Source organism: Grammomys surdaster, unplaced genomic scaffold (genome assembly GCF_004785775.1).
Source record: "Grammomys surdaster isolate TR1022 unplaced genomic scaffold, NIH_TR_1.0 125580, whole genome shotgun sequence".
Classification (NCBI taxonomy): Eukaryota; Metazoa; Chordata; class Mammalia; order Rodentia; family Muridae; genus Grammomys; species Grammomys surdaster.
Window position 1 is genome coordinate 2,498,504 of NW_021620426.1, and position 12,999 is coordinate 2,511,502.

The 12,999-nt window shown below is 38.5% G+C and overlaps 1 pseudogene; it reads left to right on the forward strand.

Annotated features, from left to right (window-relative positions):
* The first annotated feature begins 11,697 nt into the window (after positions 1–11,697).
* Positions 11,698–12,987, forward strand: LOC114638342 (annotated as a pseudogene).
* The last annotated feature ends 12 nt before the right edge of the window (positions 12,988–12,999 follow it).

Here is a 12,999-nt window from a genome sequence, read left to right on the forward strand (position 1 = left end):
TCAGGTACTGCTTTATCAAATTTTCTGAGGAGCCGCCAGACTGATTTCCAGAGTGGTTGTACCAGCTAGCAATCCCAATAAACCCATTTCTTAATCAAGCTCAGTGACTTAAAATGAAAAGGAAAGGTAGAAAGAACTGTATTTGGTACAAGGAATTCAGGTGAACATGAGAAATACCATCAAAGGCAAAACATTCAATCTTTTTAAGCCTGAATTTTTATATTCTGTGCCAGCTATTTTATTATAAACCTTATTAACTTTCTCAAATAGCTTGTTTACCCACAAGAAGATGAACTTGTTCTCAAATTAATTTCCACTTGCAAATAAAATTCATTGTTTCAAATTTGTAAAGTTCTTGCAAATACAGTACAGAATTTTTTCAAAATATTTGCAGAATACATACAATATATATATTTAAAAGTATTTAATGAGTTAATGTCAGATATTTTTCATTATCCCTGAACTCTTATCAATACTATTACTGTCAGGAACTAAAAATGGATGCCAACAGAGTGTCTTGATTTTATTGTTGAAAAAACTCTGAACCAATGTAATTGATTCCATTCTTATTTTAGCTTATCACTGCAAAACTTATCTTATGAAAATATTAGAATTTTACTTTGTAAATTTTCTTACCACTGGCCAACTTCTCAACCATGAAAATTTATCATTTGTATCTCATGTGCCCAAGTAAGCTTTAACTGTCAACTTGACACAGTGCATATTTACAACAAAGAACAATCAACTAAAGATTGATCAGCTCAGATTGGTCTGCAAGCATGTCTATAGAGTATTGTCTTGTCTATTAATTTATAGAGGAAGTACCTACCTGACTACTATGAGTGGTACAATCCTTTGGCAGGTGTTCCTGAGCTACACAAAACAACTAATTGAGGCAGACATAAGGCAGGCCTTGAATCCCAGCAATTATATGGCAGAAATGGGTGTACATTTGTTACTATGATGTCAGCCAGATATATTCACCAGTTCTATTACAACATGAACTAAATTAATAAAATAAAATAAAATCTACAGCTAAAATGATTAGCTGAGCATAAGTGAGCTTGAAGCACTTCCCCATGATGGTTTCTGAGTCAAGTTTCTGTTAGATTTCTGTTTGAATTCCAGTCCGAACATTCCTCAATGATGGGCTATTATGGGACTACGTAAAGGTATCCTGGTTGATCGTTGGGCATGGGCGTGGAACCCCGAGACTCTAAATGAGAAATGGCAGGCATTCAGCCACGTCCCCAGAACCCAGAGTCCTGACATGCAGTCTTGTCTCCATAGACCTACATTGTTCTGTCATGTAGGCCACTACAGCCCCTCCCAAAGTGCACAGGTAGAGGGTGTGACCATAGACCTCAGGCCCTAGGGATTTACATACTAATGAAGGCCAGAGGGAGGAGCAAATTAAGCATTCCTCCCCAGACCCTCCCCCTTTCTCCCTCCGTATTTAACTCAGGACTGCCCTGAGTTTCACAGGGGTGGGGGGTGGGAGGGGTGGTGTAACATACAAATCTATCCACCATCTGCCATGACAATAAACCCTTTTGGAACCAAGGACTTCCTTATGTCATTGGGGCCCTGTCATCACCAAAGCCTCCAGCCTTTGGAACTCTAGACCTTTCTCCTGAATGTGGGACCCAATTTCCGAACCTTTGGGAATCCTCCACCATCATGGCTTTTTCCCCCAGGCTATGACTTGACAATATAAGCCAAAGAAACATTTTCCTCCATTGCATTTTTTTAATCATGGCAACAAATAGGAGGCTATAATAACTCCAAATATTCTTTTCTTGCTCATTTTGTTTTTAGATTATCTGAGGGATCAACCTCTAGCCTTTACTTACCATACTTATCAACCTCTTCTGGTATTTCCTGAAGCTTCCAAACAAAACAAAAACACGATTATTTCTGTATATTTGTCCTTTTATTGACTCAATTCTAATTGACAGTTGTATACTTATGGTGCAAAACGATGTTCATGTCTGACATATTTTAGTCTAATTTTTGTCATTTAATTAAAAAAACTTTCCAGATATTAATATTGAGTTTCTCACTATCTTTCTAAATTACATCAGCATCTAAACCCCCACTCCCTAATTTTCTCATTTTTATAACTAGTTTTTAATCATGTTACATCAACTTAGAACATCTTCCTGATGGACATCCTGGATGAGGAAGTCATAAGCATTTTGGAATATGAGATAATCAAACCATTTTGAAAGAATTAAATTGTTAGGGGAATTCTTTTGCCTTCTTTGAGGAAGCTTTCCTCTAACTAGGTTGCCTTGTCCTGTCTCAATATGAGGGGAGGAACCTAGTCTTACTGAAACTTGATATGCCATGGATGACTGATGTTCATGAGAAGCCTATCTTTTTTCTGAAAAGGAAGAGTGGATAGGGTGGGTGGAGAAAGGAGGTAGGGGAAGAGACTGGGGAGAGAGGAAAGAGGGAAAACTGAAGATGTCAGAAAGCATAAAAAGAAAGAAAGGAATAAAAGAAGGAAAGTCAACAAGGAAGAAAGTAAGGAAGCAAATAAATGTATTTATATGAAAAAATAATTGAATTGTAAAGTAGTGAATTATTAAGAATTGTCTCTTCAGTTAAAAAGACACATTTATCCTAATTTAAACCAAAGTATACTTTTATAAAAATATCAAATAGTATCACTCTATCATATGAAAAATCAGTCATCCAAGCCAGTCTGTGTTAAGAAAATATGACAATGATATGAATATCCCAGTCAGATAAACATGGCTGGAATTAGAAATCTATGAGTCAGTACAACATGGCTGGCACAAGGTCTCTGATGACCCAGAATTAAAAATTAAATGCAATTTACTACATAAGTATTTTTGGCAAAACTTTTTGCTACCTTTAGGTTTTACAGAAATATGACCTTAAGGTGGGAGGCCTGACCCATCATCCCACCTTTGCCAGCTTGCCAGTGTGCTTGTCTGTAGGCTTGTATGCTGCCTCTGTGCCATTCACCTGTGTGTGGTTATGCTCTAGGCTTGTGCCAACATATCTCATAGTAGCTGCTTGCCTAGCAGCCTCCCCCACAATGAATGGTTTATTTGCCTCTGAATCCTAACAATTTTTTCAACCTTGGTTATCTCATCATCAGAGTGTGCAATTTTATTTTTACATGTCAGTTTAAATTAATTTAAATTTTAAGTAATCTGTGTTAATCAAACTTTTAAGATAATCAAAAAGCTCAAGGTATAATGGTAGAACACTTTAACATGAAGCATGAGTACAATCTTACATTCAAGCTGGAAAAATGCTGCCATCTGAATTTGTTGAATCTGCATGTGCTTAAAATATCTTTCTACATTATGAAATATAATTAGAATAATGCTTTGTCAAGAAACATGTGGCTATATAGTTATTAACACATTTAGTGTGCATATTCCTTGTATGGCAATTACTCAGAGCCTCCTTCTGTAAAATTTTTAATGTGTAACTTGCTTACAGTATAACAATGCCATTTAATTAAAAGACAGGTTTCTTTATTTTACCCTTGTAAGAACTTTAAGAAATATTATCATTTGGAGTTTGTGCTATTATGTAGAATGAACTGTTTTATATAAAAATATCTATTCTCTGTTTCTGTTACTAACATTCAAAATTCAATATATGGACAGGAAAGTTAAAATTATGAATATGGAAGTGTGTTTAAGACTTTTAGTAGAGACCTGAAGCCAATAGTGAGGCATGTGGGGGTATTTGTGTGCTAATAAGAAATTTAAACACAAAACAATAGTTATAGGAGAGCTGAGGACCTAGAAGAAAAACTGGCTTAGAAAGAAGACAATGCAAGCACGTTTAGTAATACTGGAATAAAGATAAATTGCCTCAACCGTCAATAGACGGAATAATTATAACATCAAACCTCAAAAGATATGTCATAAAATACATTTTGGAAGATATTTTCTTTGGAAAAGAGGAGAGATGACTCACAGTCCTTAAGAGATGTATAAATTACATTTATAATCAACTACTTACTAAGGCAAGTTAGACGGTTATTCATTTCAAATGTCTATCAAAATGCTGAGTGCAATTAGAGAGTACCACGCAAGTGGGTTACATTTCTCATTGCAATGGGACATGTACTAAGTATTTCCTGCATCTAAGATTTTATTGAATATGTATCCATTATTACAAAATTTAAAATTGACCTCTTACATGCCCTAGAATGATTAAGACTGGAAGACCAAAACAAAACAAAACAAACAATGAATAAGAATCCATAAATATTATCTTGCCTTTCCTTTTCCCACAGTGGGTTCATATAAATATGTTCCTATTAATACACGTACAAGTACTATTGTCTTCTCAGGTAAAACATGATGCATGGCCCTCTGCCTTATAAGCAGTTGGGACCTGATTTCAAGGATGTTGATTTCAGAACTGCATTTTTATATTTTATAAAATCATAGAATTTAACAAAATTTTAAGTAGAACTTCGATTGAAAATAACAATTTAAATTTTGCTACAATCTGTATCATATTTTTGTCTTAATGATATACACTTGTATTATTACAGAAAAGTCTAAGAATACTATTGAAATAGCTGAAATAGTAGTGCCCACGACCATACTGATTAATTAATAACACACTAGCTGAAAATATAAAGCTCACAAGAATTATCTAAACTGTGGTTTTCATTTTTATCACACAAAATCTTCTTTACTGCTGGTTCCATTATTCATTCACAGCTTCTTCTAGGTATGGGTGAGTTGCGAACCTCAGAACCCTTTTTATATTTGTATCTCTCAAGTACTATGCTGTGTCTTTTGATGTTTCCTGTGTGTGAATATCAGGTGAAAAGTTTCCCTTTTGGCTGGGGAAGACACCTGGCTGACCTGCTTCATGAAGACACCTTATCCTTAACTTTCCTAGAGCAGCTGCTGGTAAGAATGTTCCCCCACAACCCTATGCCCCAGAACTTCAACTGAGACCCTGAGGCACTCTGGACCCATCACCCACCCAAACCCCCTCCGGAATACCACACCCCTTCCACTCCTTTCTTGGTCCTTTTGGCTGGGACGGACGCCTAGCGGATTCGCTCCTGTGAAGACACCATATCCTGAACCACCTTAGAGCAGTGGTGGAATCACTGCACTCATAGCAGCTGAGGAACCACTGCACTGAGAGCAGCAGGATTTCAGGATCCCAGAGGAAGCCTGAGTCCCAGGAGCTCTATCACCTAAAGAGCTCAGGATCACAGGATCAAAGAGACATCTGGACTCTGAGGAGTTCTAACACAAGCACAATAACTGGAAAGATAGTCTCCAGTCGGAGACAGTCAGAGCAGGTAGCACTAGAGTTAACTAGATGGCAAAAAGAAAACGCAAGAACATAAGCAACAGAAACTGAAGTTACCTGGCATCATCAGAACCCAGTTCTCCTACCATAGCAAGTCCTGGACACCCAATCAAACCGGAAAGGCAGGATTCAGTTTTAAAATCACTTCTCATGAGGATGATAGAGGACTTTAAAAAGGACATAAACAACTCTCTTAAAGAAATAAAGGAGAACACAGGTAAGCAGGTAGAACCCCTTAAAGAAGAAACACAAAAAATCCCTTAAAAGAATTGTAAGAAAATACAACCAAACAGGTGAAGGAATTAAACAAAACCACCCAGGGTCTAAAAATGGAAGTAAAAACAATAAAGAAATTTCAAAGGGAGACTACCCTGGAGATAGAAAACCTAGGAAAGAAATTAGGAGTCATAGATGCAAGCATCATCAACAGAACACAAGAGATAGAAGAGAGAATCTCATGTGCAGAAGATACCATGGAAAATATTTACACAACAGTTAAAGGAAATGCAAAATGCAAAAAGCTTGTAACCTAAAACATCCAGGAAATCCAGGACACAATGTGAAGACCAAACCTAAGGATAATAGATGAGAGTGAAGAAGGGCCAGTAAATATCTTTAACAACATTATTAAAAAAAAAAATTTCCTAACCTAAAGAAGAGATGCAGATAAACATACAAGAAGCTTACAAAACTCCAAATAGACTACACCAGAAAAGAAATTCCTTCTATCACATAATAATCAAAACAGCAAATGCACAAAACAAAGAAAAATACTAAAAGCAATAAGGGAAAAAGGTCAAGTACAATATAAAGTCAGACTGATAAAAATTACACCAGACTTCTCACCAGAGATTATAGAAGCCAGAAGATCCTGGAGTGATATCAAACAGACAGTAAGAGAACACAAATGCCAGCCCAGACTACTATACCCAGCAAAATTCTCAACCACTATAGATGGAAAAATCAAGATATTCCATGACAAAACAAAATTTACACAATATCTTCCCACAAATCCAGCCCTACAAAGGATAATAGATGGAAAACTCCAACACAAGGAAAGAAACTACAGCATAGAAAAAGCAAGAAAATAATCTTTCAACAAACACAAAAGGAGATTGCTACACAAATATAATTACACTTTTAATAACTAAAATAACAGGAAGAAACACTTTTCCTTAATATCCATTATCATCAATGGACTCAATTCCCCAATAAAAAGACTTAGATTAAAAGACTGGATACATAAACAGAACCCAGAATTTTGTTGCATACAGGAAACGCACCTCAGTGACAAAGACAGACACTACCTCAGAGTAAAGGGCTAGAAAACAATTCTCCAAGCAAATGGTCCCCAGAAACAAGCTGGAGTAGCCATTCTAATTTTGAATAAAATTGACTTTCAAACAAAAGTAATCAAAGAGAAAGAAAGAAAGAAAGAAAGAAAGAAAGAAAGAAAGAAAGAAAGAAAATAAAAGGAAAGACACTTCATACACCTCAAAGAAAAAATCTACCAAGATGAACTCTCAATTCTGAACATCTATGCTCAAAATGGAAGGGCAACAACATTCATAAAAGAAACTTGATTAAAACTCAAAGCACACATTGCACCTCACAATAATACTGGGAGATTTCAGCATGCCACTCTCAGCAATAGACAGATCATGGAAACAGAAACTAAATAGAGACACAGTGGAATTAACAGAAATTTTGAACCAAATGGATTTAATGGATATCTATAGAACATTTCATCCTAAAACAAAAGAATATACATTTTTCTCAGCACCTCATGGTACCTTCTCTAAAATAGACCATGTAACTGGTCACAAGCAGGCCTCAACAGATACAAAAATATTGAAATAATACCATGCATCCTATCAAATCACCATGGACTAAGACTGGTCTTCAATAATAGCAAAAATAATGGAAAGCCCACATACACATGGAAACTGAACAAGGCTCTACTCAGTGATGACTTGGTCAAGGAAGAAATAAAGAAAGAAATTAAAGACTTTTTAGAATTTAATGAAAATGAAGGCTCGTCATACCAAAACTTATGGGACACAATGAAAGTAGTTCTAAGGTGAAAACTCATAGCTCTAAGTGTCTATAAAAAGAACCTGGAGAGAGCATACACTAGCAACTTGACAACACACCTGAAATCTCTAGAACAAAAAGAAGCAAATACACCAAAGAGGAGTAGACAGTAGAAAATAAGCAAACTCAGGGCTGAAATCAACCAAGTAGAAACAAACAAACAAAAAAACCTATACAAAGCATCAACAAATCCAGGAACTGGCTCTTTGAGAAAATCAACAAGATAGATAAACCCTTAGCCAGACTAATCACAGGGCACAGAGACAGTATCCAAATTAATATAGTTAGAACTGAAAAGGGAGACATAACAACAGAAACCGAGGAAATTCAAAAAGTCATCAGATGCTACTACAAAAGCTTATTTTCGACAAAACTGGAAAATCTGGATGAAATGGACAATTTTCTAGACAAGTACCAGGTACCAAAGTTAAATCAGGAGCAGATTAACCATCTAAATAGTCCCATAACCCCTAAGGAAATAGCAGCAGTCATTAAATGTGTCTCCCCATCCAAAAAAGCCCAGGACCAGATGGTTTTAGTGCAGAATTCTATCAGACCTTCAAGGAAGACCTAATACCAGTTCTCTTCAAACTATTCCACAAAATAGAAACAGAAGGAACACTACCTAATTCATTCTATGAAGCCACAATCACGCTCACTCCTAATCCTCACAAAGATCCAACAAAGAAAGAGAACATCAGACCAATCTCCCTTATGAATATTGATGCAAAAATATTCAATAAAATTCTCACAAACTGAATCCAAGAAAACATCAAAACAATCATCCATCATGATCAAGTAGGCTTTATCCCAGGAATGCAGGGATTGTTCAATATTTGGAAATTCATCAACATAATCCACTATATAAAAAACTCAAACTAAAAACCCACATAATCATCTCATTAGATGCTGAGAAAGCATTTGACAAAATTCAACATCCCTTCATGGTAAAAGTCTTGGGAAGATCAGGAATTCAAGGCCCATACCTAAACATAGTAAAAGCAATATACAGCAAACCAGTAGCTAAATCGAGAGAAACTTGAAGCAATCCCACTAAAATCAGGGACTAGCCAAGGCTCCCCACTCTCTCCCAACCTATTCAATATAGTACTGGAAATCCTAGATAGCACAATTAGACAAAAAAGAAGAAATCAAAGGGGTACAAATAGGAAAGGAAGAAGTCAAAATATCACTATTTTCAGGTGATGTGACAGTATACTATGTGACCCTAAAACTTCCACCAGAGAACTTCTTAACCTGATAAACAACTTCAGCAAAGTGGCTGGATATAAAATCAACTCAAACAAATCAGTGGTCTTCCTCTGCTCAAAGGATAGACAGTCTGAGAAAGAAAGTAGGGAAATGACACCATTCACAATAGTCACAAATAATAAAAAATACCTTTGTGTGAAATCTAACCATGCAAGTGAAAGCTCCATATGACAAGAACTTCAAGTCTCTGAAGAAAGAAATCGAAGATTTCAGTAGATGGAAAGATCTCCCATGCTCATGAATTAGCCTGATTAATATAGTAAAAATGGTCATCTTGCAGAAAGCAATTTATAGATTCAATGCAATCCCCATTAAAATCTCAACTCAATTACTTACAGAGTTAGAAAGAGAAATTCTCAAATTCATTTGGAATAACAAAAAATTCAGGATAGCAAAAACTATTCTCAACAATAAAAGAACTTCTGGGGGAATCACCATCCCTGACCTCAAGCTGTACTATAGAGGAATAGTGATAAAAACTGCATGGTATTGGTACAGAGACAGGCAAGAAGATCAATGGAATAGAATTGAAGACCCTGAAATGAATTCATACACCTATGGTCACTTGATCTTTGACAAAGGAGCTAAAACAAAAGGACAGCATTTTCAACAAATGGTGCTCGTTCAACTGGAGGACAACATGTAGAAGAATGCAAATCGATCCATTCTTATCTCCTGTACAAAGCTCAAGTCCAAGTGGATAAAGCAACAGGTCTTACTTCAAAAGCTTGTATTCCACAAATCCGTGAAATCTAAATGCAATGGATGAATTTCTAGACAGAAACCACATACCAAAGTTCAATCAAGACCAGGTAAACTAAACAGTCCCATAAGGGTTTGTCTATCTTGTTGCTTTTCTCAAAGAACCAGCTCTTGGGTTTGTTGATTCTTTGTCTTGTACTCTTAGTTTCCTGTTGATTGATTTTAGCCCTATGTTTGACTATTTCCTTCTGTCCACTCATTTTGGGAAGAATCTTCCCTTATTTCTTGTATTTTCTTGTGTTTCTTTAAGGGATTTGTTTCCTCATTAAGGTCTTCTATCTCTCTGGTGGGGTTTTCCTTTATTTCTTTAATGAAATTGTTTATATCCTCTCCTCTTTAAATGCTTCTATCATCTTCATCGGATGGAATTTAAAGTCATTGTCTTGCTCTTCAGGAGTAGTAGGATATGCAGGGCTTGCTGTAGCAGGAGAGCTGGGTTCTGACAGTGTCATATTGTATTTGCTTCTATTGATTATGTTCTTGAACTAGCCTTTCAACATCTAGTTGTCTCTGGGGTGGGCCTGAGTGTCCTGAGTTGGAGCAGGCCTCTAGGTAGGCAGATGGAATTGTGTGTCTCTGGTTTAAACAGATCTCTTGGAAGGCAGGAAGAGCTGTGGGGTAGGGCAAAATTGGCTGACCTGGAGCTGCTTCAGGTGTAGATGAGAAAGAAGTTGGAATTCTGACAGGCCAGGCCATGGTTGCTAGACTTTCTGGGATTCCAGCAGGTGGGGATAAACGAGGAATAGTCAAACACAGGGCTGAAATCAATCAACTGGAAACTAAGAGTACAAGACAAAGAATCAACAAACCCAAGAGCTGGTTCTTTGAGAAAAGCAACAAGATAGACATACCCTTACCCAAACTAACTAAAAGGTTAAGTGACAGTACCAAAATTAACAAATCAAAAAAAGAAAGAGAACTTCAGACCAATCTCCCTTATGAATATCGATGCAAAAATACTCAATAAAATTCTAGCACACGGAATCCAAGAACACATCAAAACTGTGCCCTTCCCCCAGCCTTGAGCAGGGACCTTGTTTATCACAATATACCAAACAATAGGACTCTGGCCATAGGCATTTCCTGCCCTTGGCGAGGCAGTGCTTGCTTTGGCCTTGGCGCCTTTCTGTCTGCCTGTAGCCTGGTACACGAGCTGAGAAGAATAGACTGCCTGCTGAGCTTGCTTTGAGACATCTCTGGCCCGCAATTACCTATGGATTCCTCTCACCTCCAGCAGGATGGTTTCCGCTCACGCCTAGCACTCACCCCCAGCTGGATGAAGCCAGAAAGAACTCTGGGGGTGGGGGTGGGTTACCCCCTTTAAATTGAAAGCTGAACATTAAAGCATTGAGCCTCGATCAGAAACCTTTGTCCTGGCTTCATCTCTTCCCGCCCTCCTGTCCCTTCCCAGCCTCTCTTTCAGGTGAACCTGGTCGACTGTAGCTGCTGGCGGCAACAGAATGGCGCCCGACCTGGGGCCTGAAAACAAGAGACCAGCTGAGGAACGCTGTCTTGGGTAGAGCTCTACAGAAAACGGAACAAGGAAGGAGAGTATCCCACACACTTGGTAAGTAGCAAACTATTTTTGATACTAGCGCTAGTTATGGTTATGCTTTGAAGGCTGTGTTTGCAGGAAGTGTGTTTCAGGGGATGCAGTCTAGGTGAACGAAGTATTGACCCGGTGCCAATTTTGCCTAGGAGGTGACAGCGAATTATGGGTCAGGAGAATTCTAAACAGGCATTTGTCCGCAGCCTGCAAGAGCTGCTCCAGGCGGGAGGAGGAGGGTTTTCAAATAGTATGTTAGAAAAATTCTTGGCAGAAATAAATTCATGCTGCCCATGGTTCCCAAAGGAAGGAACTTTGAGTAAGAAAACCTGGGAAGCAGTAGGAGAAGTTTTGAGAACCACCAAGGCAGATTCTAACACCCTCTGCCTCTGGGAGCTTGTAAAAGATGCCATTGATAATAACACAGATAGAGATACCTTGCAGGCGTTAGCCTCGACCCAGGTGCAGCTTGAAGAGTTCCAAGAATGCCTATCAGAGAGCGCTGTTACAAAAAGGGGAACACGAAAATCTAAATCAGAGAAGTGTAGACCTAGTACGCTACAGTTCAGATAAAAGAAATCAGAGATTCTGATGATAAATCAGATCTAGAAAAAGGAGCTGATTTTAAGGAAAGGGCTTCCAAATATCACGAGGATTGCCTACCCTGTGAACCATCTGCTCTACCTATGGTCCTTGACACAGCACAAGCTGCCCAGATAGACATGAAGGTATATAAGTTAGAGATGGAAATTAAGCTGCAAAAATTGACTAATGAGCTGCAGGAGTTAAGGTGTCTATCAGGGACAAAAAAGAGCAATGATTTGGAGATGCGCCAATCACCGTTAGAAAGAGCCGTGAATCAGGCCCGAAGGGATGGGCAAGATACATCTGACTTGTTAGCTTTTCCTGTAGTTGATGTAATTGATCAGCAGAACAGAAGAACCAGACAGTATCAGGCATTGGAGTTTAAGGTGATAAAAGAATTGAAAATGGCTGCGGAGCAATATGGGCCTACTGCCCCCTTTACACAAGCTTTATTGGATGCTGTGGTAGAAGCAAATTTAACACCCCAAGATGGAAAACTTTATGTAAGGCTACTTTGTCAGGAGGAGATTACTTGCTTTGGAGTTCAGAGTGGCGTGATACTAGTAAGAAAACCGCCATGATGAATGCTCAGGCAGGCAATGCAGACTGGGATCTTAACATGCTTCTAGGAGAAGGTCAATATGAAGGTAATGCTAATCAGATTGAACTGCCTGCCGGAGTGTACGCACAGGTTGCAATGGCTGCTCGCCATGCTTGGAACCGATTACCTGCTAAAGGGGATCTTAGTGGGAATTTATCGAGTATTAAACAGGGTCCAGACGAATTGTTTCAGAATTTTGTGGACAGGCTGCTAAAGGCAGCTGGTAGAATTTTTGGAGATCCTCAAGGTGGAATTCCTTTTGTTACGCAATTGGCTTATGAGAATGCTAATGCAGCTTGCTGCACAGATATCAGGCCGTACAAAGCGAAGACTGATTTACACGGGTACATTCGTCTTTGCGCTGAAATTGGACCCTCTTATCATCAGGGTCTGGCCGTGGCTGCGGCCTTACAAGGTACCACTGTGCAAGCATTGCTTGCACAGACCCATAAAGATAAAAAGTGCTTAAATGTGGAGATCCAGGTCATTTTAAAAATGACTGTCCCAGAAAAAGGGACACGAGCAAACAAGCAGGTCGCATGCCAGAAATCTGACCTAGGTGCAAGAAGGGTTATTGGGCTAAGGAATGCAAATCTAAAACAGATAATCAGGGCCATCCCTTGTCGGGAAACGAGTATCGGGGCCAGCCCTAGGCCCCCAGGAATCCACACCCAACAGTTTATGGGCCATGAAGCTGTTGCCAAGCCAGGGAAATCCATTTCAGAACTTATTAGAGCGACCCGAGGAAGTGCAGGACTGGATCTCAGTTCCACTATTCATGCGGTACTGACGCCAGAAATGG